The sequence below is a fragment of the Phasianus colchicus genome, unplaced genomic scaffold, assembly GCF_987193195.1.
Source record: "Phasianus colchicus unplaced genomic scaffold, bPhaCol1.hap1.1 HAP1_SCAFFOLD_59, whole genome shotgun sequence".
Classification (NCBI taxonomy): domain Eukaryota; kingdom Metazoa; phylum Chordata; class Aves; order Galliformes; family Phasianidae; genus Phasianus; species Phasianus colchicus.
The window spans coordinates 121298-135161 of record NW_028325235.1 but is presented as its reverse complement, the minus strand read 5'-3'; the positions used below and the strand labels follow the sequence as shown (position 1 = coordinate 135161).

The 13864-nt window shown below is 47.8% G+C and overlaps 1 pseudogene; it reads right to left on the bottom strand.

Annotated features, from left to right (window-relative positions):
* Positions 1–5462: 5462 nt before the first annotated feature.
* The window catches only part of LOC149911688 (protein MANBAL-like), a 95860-nt pseudogene continuing 87458 nt past the window's right edge, over positions 5463–13864 (bottom strand).

The window sequence follows — 13864 nt, the reverse complement described above, 5'->3', positions numbered from 1 at the left end:
TGAGCCAGACGTAAACACACACGAGGCTCCTGCTTCCTACATGTAAGTTGCTGTTGCACGGGTATAAAAGGTTGTAAGCATCTTCAGTAAAGGTCCTTCATCGTTCCTTCTGCACCAGCAAGGGAGTCTGAGCCTCTCTCTCCGCACCAGCAAGGGAGCTCGGAGCCCTCTTGCCAACAAAGAGGAGAGGAGAGGAGAGAAGGAGAGGAGAGAAAAGATTGAGCAGAACAAAGGAAAAAGGGAAGAGAGGAGCTTGTAAGGGGGAGAAGAGTGATGAACAAGAGGGGAGAAGAAAGAGGGCAGAACAGAAGAGAGGATACAGGTAAGAAGAGCAGATCTAAAAAGATCCTTTTTCGGAGCAGGACACCATCACTCTGATCAGAGTGCTGTCGTCTGTTCCCAGGCCCTAGAAAGGAAAGCAGCCCCGTGCAGCTAACACAGAATGTGCTGGAGAATCACCCACAGACACAAAGGTCTCAGTGCCCAGTCTTGTGCAGGAGCTGCTCTTAATTACAGCAATTTTGCATTAATGGAGCGATCCATTAGCAGCAGCTTGCTCCTGAGTATGACTACTACCCTGATGTGCAGAAAAGCCTGATGTTTCCTAGAAAAGCCAGTTTCCTGACTGGCTGCAGCTTCCATCTCACGATTGCCATGATGCTGCTGACTCGAGCATGAAAATGCAAGAAGGAAGCAAGCAATCTTACTCCATGTTTACCTTCATGGAATCACACAGTATTTCAGCAAAGCACGCAGGCTTTTTTCGCATGCATTTTACTCTAAGGAGAGACAAGAACAAGAGAATTACAGTCAGTAAAAGCAGGAGGTTTTCCACAAAGCTGCAGCACTTTCTTGGTGCAGGTGTTTCTTCTGTCAAGATGCACCTCCAGGTTAACAAACAGCAGCTGCAGTGCAGGCATCCAGTCAGTGATGTGCTGTGAGCTGACGTCTCTGTGCCTGGTGCACAGCAGTATTTGCACGAAGGCTTTCATGCCTCCTGGGAGCAAACCTCTGCTGCCAAAGCACCCTATGACCAAGCACACTGTACCATAAAGCACAAGATAGCTTTCTCACCTGACTGGGTCTGTAAAGCATAGAATCATACAATGGTTTGGGTTGGAGGGGACCCCTAAGATCATCTAATTCCAACCCCCTGTAATAGGCAGGGACACCTCCCTCTACACCAGGGTGCTCCAAGTCCCACCTAGCCTGGCTTTGTGCCCATAAACAAAGACAAACCATGTCTGCCATGTTAACAGCCACTCGAGGAAAGACACAGCACCTCTCATCATTACATCACTTTGTAGACAACGTTTTAAAGCAGAGCACTCACGCACAGCCAGCAATGCATGTTCCAGGTCTCCTGACACCTCAGATTTAATGCTGTCTGTTACGTCCTTGTCAGCAATGCCTCACTACCATCAAAAACTAAGGGGAAGAGTCCATGGCAGAAAGTCAGAGAGTTAACACGGAGTTTACTAGATCAATCTATGCCTGTGACAGGGGGCAGTAGGCCCCTGCCCCCCACAGCCCCCGGCCCTACAAAATGGGAAGGAAGGAAGGGAGATTGAAAAAAACAGCGGCAAGGAGGAAAACTTATTTTACTATGATATCGGAATGCAAGATAACACAATATAACACAATCTAATTGAAATTGAGACTAATAAATCAAATAAGATAGGAGAGAGAGTTCCTGAGACCGAGTCAAACCTGGAAAGCTTGGAACGGCTGGGAAAGCACCTCCAGCACCCACTGCCAGGCAGTAAGAGCCCGCCCCACCCAGAAGGGTCAGATCCATGACTTCTGTAATGTATAGGGACAGGTACCTGGAATTGGAGCATTAACACTTTAATTCCAGCACACTACATGATGTTTCGATGCAGAATACTGAAAACCAAAAAACATAAAACCATGACAGATTCAAAAGAACGCTTTGCAACAACAAGCTCCTTATATACTGCACAAACGTTCTATCATTCCTGCAGCACTCTCAGCTAAATCCAGACCATCCCTCAGAAATATTTCATTTTCATTGCTAGCAGTCTTCTAATTGGCCTACCACAGCTATTACCATTTTCAAGACCTGCTACTTTGTGCTGCCAATCAAATTTCTTAGCTCCTCTCCCCCCTGCCCCAGTGGCAGTCACACTTCACTCTGTCAGGGACACAAGGACCCTTTGAAACATGGAAGATGTGTCAGATGCCATCCTCAAGGGAGCAGCCAGATTCTAGCAAGAACACACACACAGCATCCGTTAGGAGCAGGGCCACCACCTGGGTGCTGCCCACATTTTCTAGCCATAACATAGCTAAGTACAGAACCATGCCCACGGCTCTCAGCATCACTGCAGCACTCCAGCCGTCATCATTAGCAGGACAAGGCCTGGCCTTTCACACTACTTATGAAGCTTGTAGTTCTCATTAATGTGACGAATCTCTTCATTGGTGCAAGAAGCCAGAATTTCAATCAGGCAACCTTCATCTTTCCTGCTCCCTAGGGAATTGCCATGGCAAGATTTAAGATACCAGCAACTGCTTGTGACGTGCAACCAGGTTTCTTTAAGAGTTAGTAATAAATAAGAAAACATACATAACAAAGCAATAAATCCTTGGACAGAACTTAAGCAATACAGAAGGAAGATTTCCAAACCCTCACAGCACTCCTTAGTTCGTGCACATCATACATGGTGGTGGGAGTCATCCCAATGATCACCCTCTCAAAATTCCCACTCAGCTCTGACTTCAAGTCATCAATCAAACCCTAGAAGGCCAAGAGGACAGAAGGAACTGAGCTGTTCACTACTTCTCTTCAGGCTCCAACCTTCCTTGCATCAACAACTGCTCTGAACTGAACAAGAACAAAACAACCCTGGTCAGGTAAAGTCTCTGCTGACCTTTCTGTTACGGAGATTAGGTCATTTCTCACTTTTCACCTAAGTGACACAACCACGTTCACACATCTCTGAAGACCACCTACCCTGCCAATAGTGCTCAGAACTTGCTGACACTGGGAAACGTTTAGTTTGGTCAAGACACCAATGATGGCATCTTCATCTGTGCCTGAAACCAACAAATGGAAGCCAGTCAGGCTGCTTGCACAAGAATCAGAAGAGCCCTCTGCTCTTGTGCCACCTCCAGTACCCTACACAGACGGTTCTCAACAGCCCCAGGACTACAGCTATGCGCACAAAGCTGCCAGGACCCACACCACCAGAGCAGTTGCATTTTGGGACATGAAGGGCAGTTCTGTTTCCACTTTTCAATGATTTTTAGGACAGTTGTGCAATGTATTTAGGACAGTGGAGCATTGCAAGCAGCTATGCTTCCCTCTAACAGATCACCAGAGCAGCCATTCCCAGCACTGGGGAAAAAATAAAAGTTGACCTGTGGAGGGAGATCAACTTACCAAAGCTCTTCATGACCTTCCTGAGCGCCTGCGCTTCTTGTTCAGCGCTGAAAACTGAGGCCCGCTTGATTGTTGCCTGAGGTCACAAGGAAAGGATTTAGTAAAGGCAGACTTGCACACATAAGAGTTGAACTGAAAACAAACAAACAAAGAAACAAACAAACATAAAAGAGGTGAACACAGAGATAGTAAAACTCCACCCACACAAGTGATGTTGTATCAGGCTTCTGTCTCACGCAGCAGTCTGCTCTAGTGGGACTTCCCAGGCACATCAGAAAGAAGCCACAGGGGCACAACTACATGGAGAACATATCTCCACATTGCTGCCCATGGAGTACCTGGTTTCCAGTGAAATAAAAGCTGGGCCACCTGGCACCTGTGTTCAGGCCCACCAGGCCTTCTTCCTAGCAGTTCTCCATGTCAATCATAAAGCAGCGTGCTCCCATCATAGCCCTAGTCCTGACTTGTAGCAGTAAGGACCATTATTCTGCACCATTACCTTTGCTCTGCTCGGCACTGGTGAGGCTGCACCTGGAGAACAGTGTCCAGGTCTGGGCTCCCAGTACAAGAGACAGATGGGCATGCTGGAAAGAGTCCAATGGAGGGCTACCAGGATGGTGAAGGGACTGGAACACCTCTTCTATGACAAGAGGCTGAGAGAGAGGGGGCTGCCCAGCCTGGAGAAGGGCAGCTCAGGGGGATCCCACCCATGGCCATCAATCCCTGCAGGGAGGGGCAGAGAGGACGGAGCCAGGCTGCATCCAGTGGAGCCCAGTGCCAGGACCAGAGGTTGCCACCAAACATCAGGAGCACTCCCGCACTGTAAGTGCTGCAGCACTGGCACAGGCACCCACAGAGGCCGGACACCCCTCACAGCGGGGGCAGTCAGCCGCGCCTGCCGCCGATCCACGCAGCCCGAGTACGCCCGGAACGGGCCGGGTCCGCCCAGCACCGACCGACTCGGTCGCTCCACGGCGGCGGCGGCGGCTCGGGTAGGACGGAAGGACGGCCCGGCCCCGGCGGGCACCGGCCCACACGGTCGCGCCGTGGCAGCGGCCGTACTGCGCACGGTCTGTCCGGCTCCGAGCGGCTCGGCCGCTCCGCAGCGGGGTGGAGAGCGAGCAGCTCTGAGCGAGCCTCCGCTGTCGCGTGGGAGAAGGCGAGGGAGAGCGAGCCGCGGCGAGAGCCGGCGCCTGCGGCGGAACCACCGGGCCAAGACGACTTCCTCCGCACGGGACTCTGAGCCGCGGAACGACTGGCAGCTTTGATCGAGCCTCTGCTGTCGCACCGTGCGGCGCCGTTACCTGCAGCACTCACGTTCCTCTGTTGCATGGAGTGCTGTGCTGGTCTGAGCAGAAGTAGGTGCTTGCTTCTGTCCCGCTTTCTTCGTCCTGCGGGAGCTGCCTGCTCATGCTGGGAGCGTGCTGCAGACACGTGGAGTCTGCAGGACCCCGTGCACCTCGGTCTCCCCCTGTGCTCCCACAGATGTAATGACGGGCTCCGGTGCAGTGTGGAGAGACTCCTGAAGGGTGAAGAGAAGAATTTCTGCCATGAATAGGGATCAGCATTCGGCTCCCCATCACTCCGGGAGGCAAGCACGGGGAAAGACATTTGGCTAGCCTGCCACATCCAGGCTGGCCAGTGGTGATTTGATTGCACACCCTCAAAACCTCAACTTAGTGTGGGACAGTGCAATGACTCTGGTATTGCCCTCCAGTGCTGCAATGCAGCTTTAGAAGAACCTCGTGAGGAGGAAGTCATCTTGGCACGTCATAACGCTGAGACGGGTTCGTTGTTCCTCGGGAGATGACAGTACAGGAGCATGCACTCTTGCATGCAGCGCTGTACCATGTGCAGTGGGATGCCGGAGGCTCGCGAGAGCTGATGGTAGTTCAGCGACTCAGTCTTGACATCGTCTGCCAGGAGAAGGCACAGCCTCACTGCCACAGCAAGCCACATTCCCATGCAACATGGTCGTGACCAAATCCCATAGAAAAGGTCCTTCAGAGAAACAGCTCTTCCTCATTCCTCCTGGAGGAACTCACGCTGTACCCTGAGCTTTGCAGACAATTCTCCGCTGCTCTCTGCCGTTTCCAAAGAGCAGGGATAACACACCCGGCCGGACGTGTGGTGGAAAGGGGAAGGTGGCTGCTGCCTTCTCACCAGGGATGATGTCTTTGGGGGACTGGAGGTCCTGCAGCCACAGCACCCCGATGTCCAGCTGGAAGACAGGCCTTAGCACCGAAACTGCCTCTTCTTTGCTGTGGAATTGCTCTCGGACTTTCCTCCCGAACGGCTGCACGTGGGCCCCCCTGCTGGATCCAGACCCAGACCTAAGATGCAATGACCACTTAAAAATAGTGGAAGCTGGTTTTCTCTTTACAACCATCTCCTTTCCTCGGGGCTGAGCTCTGGGCCCGAGGCACGTTCTCCTGCTGCCCTCTCCTCCTCTCCACTCCCAGCTCTGCTCTTCACACCATCCCACCCACACCTCAACTCTTCGTGCCTAAACGGGAGGCTGATGTGCAGGCCATGGCTGCCTGCGTGCAGCTGGGCTTCCCAGGGCAAACAGCAACCCTCAGTACAGCCCAAGGCTGAAAAAGCCATCAGGAAAGAGGCGAGCTCAAGGGGCTGAGTGCAGGGACACCTTTCTTCCTCCCGGGCTGCTTCTCCTCCTTTGTGCTTTTGCTAGCAGTCCTTGGAGAACAAGGGGATGCTCACAGCCTATTGCTAGCAGTTACAGTTGGGCTGAAAAGCCACCCGTTGGGAAGACCAACAAGGAAATGGGGGAAAACCAGCAGAATTTCAGGGGAGAGCCAACCGGTTCATCGCCCCGCAATTGCCAGCCCAAGCAAGGGACCTTTTGACCAGCTACGGAAACAGGCAGCACAATTTTTAAAAAGTTGATTTCGTTTTTATTCAATACAAAAGGATTTGGGTTGTATTTCTCAACACAGCCCAAAATGAAACCCCAGTGTCCAGGATTTCTGCTTAGCAGTGAGTCATTCAGCCTCCAGTCAGACACAAGGAGAAGCCTGACATCACCTCTTCTCTCTCCAGGCCCGGCTAGCTGTATTTCAATCTCATACTAGACCGGCTCTGGCCCTAAAGAGATGCATCCTGAAAGAACACAGCGTCTCCATCTCTTGCCATAGATGAAGTCCTGCCTCTGGCAAGTCCTCTTTGCTTGGAACGCAGCACAAGCCCTTCCCTCCCAGTTGCCTTAGTTCCTCTGCACTGTCCGTGACAGGGAGAGCACGGCCATGCCAGAAAACCAGACGACTCAGTCAGCTGCTTTTGGTGCCACCTCTGAGGAACCATTCCAGATGATTCTAGTGTCCTCGGTCAAGCCCTTATCGGTTCTTTTTGCTTTCCTTCTTGGCTTTCTTCCTCAGCTGAGCAGCACTTGCCTTGGGTTTTTTCACTGTCTCCCAAGTCTTAGTCCCAAGACCGTGTGAGTCCTACAAGAATCAATTCAGAAACGGTCAGGGAACCTTCACAGCTAACAACTGGCTGACAGCTCGCTTTGGGAGCTCAAGTCACCCTCCTGGGCAGCTTTGGCTGCCAGTACTGGAAACCGCCTTTCTGACATTAGGGCACACTAGAAACTCCACTTCTATCTCAATCCCAAAAGACCCACACAAACTAGAATCCAAAGCCATCTTCTGCAAGGCAGCACCTGCACAGGGGTTGGACACTGCCTGGCAGTGCACAGAGCACAGCAGCAGCAGCAGGATAAGATGAGCTTGCACCTCAAGGCTTCTTGCGTGCATCAGGTACAGCACGCACACCGAAGGAGGGACAGAACTATACCACTTTCAGCAGTGCCGGGACACACTACCGTAGGCAACAGCTACAAATTGTTCCCTCCCTGCCTATTGTCTGTGCCTTTCTATCAGCCTCAGAGAGCATGACTTACTGGCTTATGGCACCTGGAAATTGGCATGATTACAACTGACGCACAGAGAAGCTGCAAAGTGGCTCCTCAGAAGAGATCGTGGTGCAGCACATTCTCCACCAGCGTGGGCTCAGGGATCTCAGCTGGGGAGAAATGCCCTTCAGGAGCCTGCTGCTCTCCCACTCTCAAGGAGGCTGCTTTCTACAAGAGGGTAAAAAGAGTCATCATTCTCACATGCACATTGGTGTTACAGGCTGACTTAGCTGTTCTGAAGATATCCTTGGTCTACTGACCCAATAACAAAGAAGGGCATGAAACGCAGCTGCATCGTCTTTTACCACCTGCCGAGGAAAAGATTCCTCCAACTTGAGCATTGCTCCACTTGCAGGTGAGGGGAGCAGGAGCTGAAGAGGATAGGTGGACATGAAATAAGGGAAAAGCTTAACAGAAAGCAGATCTGTTGCAGACAGTGCCACAAGCTGTGTTTGAACAGCACCACCTTAGCGCACACTTACAGTAAGGCACACCTACCTTCCAAGGGCCACACAGGCACCTATTGCTCCCCTGAGTCCCAACTCCATTTCTCAGCCACTCATACTCTCTTCCTCGATGTTCTGCAACAGAAAAGTCACAAGACGGAAATTCAATTCATCGCATATGTCATCAAACCTCCCGTCTCAGTGCACTCGCACTCATTTCTCTGCATGGTAAATCAGGGGAGTGCTTACTGAGTGAGCGGCATGTACTGCCAATTGCTAGCAGCAATCTATGCCTAACTCTAAACTACTAACAGTAACCTATGCCTAACGCTAAAACTAAACTTAACACTAAAACTATGCTAACACCAACATCAACAACAAAACCCAGAAGGGGGACCTAACTCCTAAAAGGGGAAGATGGAACTGGAGGCCTGCAGAACCGCAGAGGAGCAACAAGGTGGAGGAGGAGCAGATGTTAAACAATGCCACCCAGCTAATGCTGGGGGTGGGGCCGCGCGGCGGGTAAGGAGCCCAGCGCCCGGACCAGCGATGGCGGAGCTGTGACCGCGCCGATGCGGGGCCTGGCACGGTGGTGTGGTGCCAGGCCAGCTGTGCCGCAGGCGGATCCACCTCCATGGGCTCCCCATGGTCGGTCACAGCGGTGGTCTGGGTGTGATGGAACCGAGCTCTCTTCCTCCTCTCCCTCCTCCACTTGATGGTCACGGCGGGCCCCCTCCTCCTCTTCGGTTCTGGGGCCCCCAGCTCCCTCTTCCCGTTTAAAACCACGCTATCCTCTTCTCTCGCTCTCTTCGTGCTGGACATGGCTGCCACCTGCCCAGCACTCTCGGAGACGAGTGCGCCGGGTGGGGCGGCAGCGACCAAGGTGACAGCTGTGACATGGGGAAGGTTCTGCAGTGGCACCTGTGCTGCTGCTGGGAGTGGCGTTCTGCATAGGACAAGGAGGGGGCTGGAGGACGGGGCACGGGACGGGAGCTAGAAGGCGCTCCCTGTGCCCAGCGGGCAGCCCTTCTCTCCGGCGAGCAAGAGGGCACAGGGGAGCCGAACCCGAGAAAAGGGCCCTCGGCCTCTTTCACCCTCTCCACACATCACATAGAAGCAGTTCATCACAAGGGCACTGAAGTTGTATTTTCTGAATATGCAGCATTTGGGACGCTGACTTACTCCTGTATTTGTATCAAATGTAACATGGAGAGAAATGCACAATAATTTGCCATTTCTAATGAAATAAAAATGGTAAAGCAACAACTGATGTTTTCAAAATTGCTTTCACGGTTATCCTGTAAGCATGGTAATCCAAGCCTCGACCACCTACTGCTTTAACTGCAGGCACAGTAAAGCAGGTAATAATTCAACTATTATACCACTTGCATTAAGAAGCTTTTGCTTTCCCTTTCTTACTCAGAGTACAGAAACATTTCTATTTTTTTAAGAAAAAGTTAAGAATCTAAATAATATCTCTGAGGCAAGAGACCAATCATCTGACAAATTCCACATGGGTATGAAGTATCTCACTGCGCCCACATTGCTCTCAGGAGGTGCAATGTATGAACTATGAAATTTAAAGCCATATAGCAGATTATGTCCAACAGTAACTTTCCTTCTACTTATTTATACCAGTTTCTTACTACTTGACTTCTTTCTAATTTGAAGACAGCAAGTTGTCTCACTATTTAAAACCTCTGTTTCACTGACTTAGCAACTCGCAACAAGCATCAAAACTACTTAAAAATTAATTCCTTTCTTGATTAAACGACACACACACACACACACACACACACATACACACACCTGAAGGTCTACTAGGCCAAATAGTTTAGAAAAACTTCACTTTAAAAGCTTTTGGGAATTTTTGTTATGCAGCAAAAGACAGATGTTACGTGTATTTTGGTATGCTTAAAATAAGAAAACAGAAAAGGCAGCAGAAAAATTCACTAAACTCATACCCAGGTGGAAGAGGACCTTGACAGTCTGCAATTAGTGCCTGAGTTGGAGGACTTACTTGCTGTACTTGTCTTGATACTGGAGGTGTGGTGAGTGCAGCAGTTGCAGGAGCTGTTGTTGCTGCTGTTCCCCCCCTCAGGGCTCGGTTCTGAAGATGTATTTGCAGCTGCACCTGCCAGTGAACCTGCACTGGCCCCATCATTCTCTGTGGATGTGGATGGAGAACCATTTACACTTCCTACGATGCCAGACATGTCAGAAGAAAAAAAATAAATCTTTAATTGGTATTTCTCTCCTTATTGGTAACCTATTTCAGAATTTGTAAGTCACAAAAGTAGACGTGCAAAAGGTGGTGGTTTGAAGTAGTGCGCACATATAGCCACATTTTCTATTTCACACACACACACAGACACACACAAAAGGCAACTTTAGCTGCACTCTGTAAAAATGCTTCAACCCAAGAACTATCAGCTATCAGCTGCACAGCTTTGATATGACAAAGAAAAGTTATTCACCAAAGCAACTTGTCTGCATTTTCTAAACATTACATGATTATAAAGAAAAAGCTACTTGCTTGCATTGATGGATTTCCCATTTAATATTTGCAACAATTTAAGAGGCAGCATGCATAACATTTTCAAGAAGGGATTTGACACAACGTGGAAAAATTAAGGCTGTGGAAGGGAGAATACATGCATTCTTTAAACGCTTTCAGATTTTTTTTCCCATGCAGGCCATTTGGTAGGCAGTATTAAGAACTATACACAAGTCTTATTACTAAACTACACTGCCTTTATCTTTTAAAATAATTACTGCAGCCTAGTTTTCCGTCCAGCCTCAGTATTTATCAATTGTGACAATAAGATCACCAAAACACATGGTAGTGTATGCAACACCTATCACTGTCTTAAAGCTTTGTAGATTCTGAATTATAAGATGGACTAAAAAACATATTTATTTTCACGCAATCAGTGTTTGAAGTGCTGCTGTTTCAAATAATTTAACCAGGACTGTAGAAACAAATCACTAGTCTTTCAAGCTCCAGTATTATCTACTTGTGGGAGTTCTGTAAGTCCTTCAGCAGATTTGTTCACGGGTCTCATTAAAGTTAACTGAATGCAACAGTAGCACTCACTCATGTTCTTTTGGCACCAGCTCCAACATATTTAGCAGTATCGCTGCAATCATCACTTACCTGTCGTGGAAACAGAAATTACTTATAAGAGGAACAACAATATTGAATGCAAGCTGTTAAAATAGAAGTTATATATCCAAGAATTTACCCTGAAAAAAACTGTAGTTAAAAACACGCATCGGAAAACATTACGTTCATTTTAAGACTGTACAGAGAATCCACAGCTTTGAAGTGGATGTCTGGCCCTAGAATACGCACCAGCTACTGATGTGGGTCTGCGGGGTGTGGGTGGAGGTGGTCAGAAAGGCCTGCGAGGTCGAGAAGGTTTGCAGCTTCCATTGGTGAGTAGTGGGGAATCACTGCCATTAACAGTCTTGTTTTTATTTGAAGCAGCATCTTCAGAACTTTCAAGGCCATCTGAGTGAGTCCTTTGTAGGAAAAGACAGTTAATCATGAAACCTTGCTCTGCAAAAAGGTGAAAAGCAGGCAGAAGACCCAAAGAACCTGAACCCAGGGAGAAGCAGATATGCTGAATTCAAGCCTAAGCTGTCAGGAGAACTGGAATCTAAAGAAGAGATGAAACTCTGGGGAGCATAACACAGGACCTATTATGGCAAAAGAATATTACTTAGGCTGCAATCTGAGCTCTGCCTGGGCTCCTCAAAACTAGAGGAGAATGGTCTTCTGCAGATACTCCTTACTCTTCATCCCAATTAATATCTTGCACAACTGCTAAATGCCAATATGTTCCTTCTGCAAACGTTACAATTTCTGTGAAATGTTTTTGGACGACTCATGATGAAAGCAATTCCTACTCCCTCATCCCTCAAACCTTTCCCACAAAAAAGCCTTCATAGAACATATCATAAGAGGAAAATTCTACTCATTCAATTTACCTCATGCCTGCCACGTGTGTAGTGGTTTCTTATTTGTTTCTTTTTGTTCTGAGCAAATCCTCTATGTAAGATGATGTTGAAGTTCACACCTTAAAGCAGAGCTTATATACTGCTGCTCGCTGGGGATATTACAAGACAAGAAGGGGATATTTTGAGACAAAACACCTCATTGCTCATGTTTTTCTTCTGTAATCACTCATAGGCTCCTATCCTTGCTTTAAAACGATCTGCTACTGCTATATCATAATTCCTCATTTACAACAGTACAACACATTACATTGTTCGTAATGCTGCCTTGTTACAAATGCCTAGACATAACAGCTCTATCAGGGCAGTTCACATGGAAACTAGTATCAAAACTATGCATTTTTAAAAACTCAAGTTTACCACAAAAGCATCCAAAACTGTTCTTTGGTTAAAAACAAGCAACACCATAAATGGCTGGATAGAATATCAGCAGTCTACAAAGCCAAAATGTGAATAATAAATGTGTGCAATGGTACGGTGAAGTACCTGACGTTCACATTTGTTGTCACGATGTTCTGCTAAACTTAATTATCTCTGGGAAAAAAACACAACAAGTGGAGCTTCTACTAAACTGAATCTTTTGGGAAAAGTAATATATGTATTACTTTTTGGAAATGTAATATATATCTATTTTAAATGTTTCCATCAATATTTTCTTTTCAAATATGGAATCTGAACAATTGCCACATTTTGCCACATTTTGCCATCAGTACTTATTCATAGGCAGAATTTCAATAATGCTTCAGATTACATAGTGTGACAGTATTTTCTTGATTGAGCTAAAAGAAATGGGACAGATAAGAGTATTTTAAAATCTTCATTTAATCTTATTTAATATATTCTTCTTTGTTTTCTTCCGTCACAAGAATGTTGCTACCATTTGGCTTCAAATCACAGCTTTGGATTTCACCTAGAATTTCTTTAGCAACTGAGAAAAACATTTCCAAGCCACATTCTTCAATATCATTCTCTCTGCAAGGATGAAAATGTAATTATTAATAACCAGGTCCAGACTGTGCACGCAGTAGAAGAGATGGGTACGAAGAATATAAGGACTTTTCTTATCTGTTTAGAGCTCACGAATCAAGTTAAGGAAACGTTACACAATAACTGTGGTTTTGTAAGATTTACAGACTACACCTCACTGATGTGCATAAGCAAACTGTGCACTAGGTACAGTTGTATCCTTAAATTCATCTGTCACTGGGCTGACAAATTACCCACCGCCTCTAAGTGGAATGCCTATAGAATACAAAAACCTTTGAAGTAATGACATTGTTGTATGTTTCATTACCTGCTGCCTTGTGAAGTAATAGCAGATAAGAAGGAAAAGACTCAGAATGCTTAATGAATTATCTTCAACTCCAGTATATTTATGGGACTATCTTGTAAATCAAAATATTCCAAGCTCCTAAGTTAACAAAATAATACGTTCCTGAGAAAGAGGAATTTTCTCATTAGAAACTTCAAAATAAGAAGAACCTTCATTCAACAAACACTGCTCAGATTTCTGTTCTCTCTATATGGTTTAATAGCCAGAATAACAGGTGCAACATTGCAATTTCTATGTTGGTATGTGCTTCTCTATAGCAGTGATGCACATGTGCAGGGGTGCTGTACTGGGGCAGGCAGGGACAAGGTTGCTGTTCCCACGGCAGCCACACGGTGCTGTGCTTTGCACTTGCTGCCAGAGCAGCACTGGTATCACAGCCATGTTTTGGCTCCTGCCAAGAGTGCTGGCACAGCATCAACTCTGCAGCCCCTGAGCCAGCAGGCTGGGCGTGGGCAAGAGGAGGGGGAAGGACATCAGCAGGGCACTGATCTAAACTGATTGAAGGGATATCGCATACCATACGATGCCACACACAGCATGAGGAGCTGGGGAAGGGCCACAACATGTACTGAGGCCTTGCTTTCCAAGGGGTGGCCAAACACTGCTTACTACTGAGAGAAGCTGTGGATTTGCCATCCCTGGGGGTCTCCAAGGCCAGGCTGGATGGCACCCTGGGCAAGCTGATCTAGTGGCTGGCAACCCTGCTGGCAGCAGTGGAGCTGGAACCA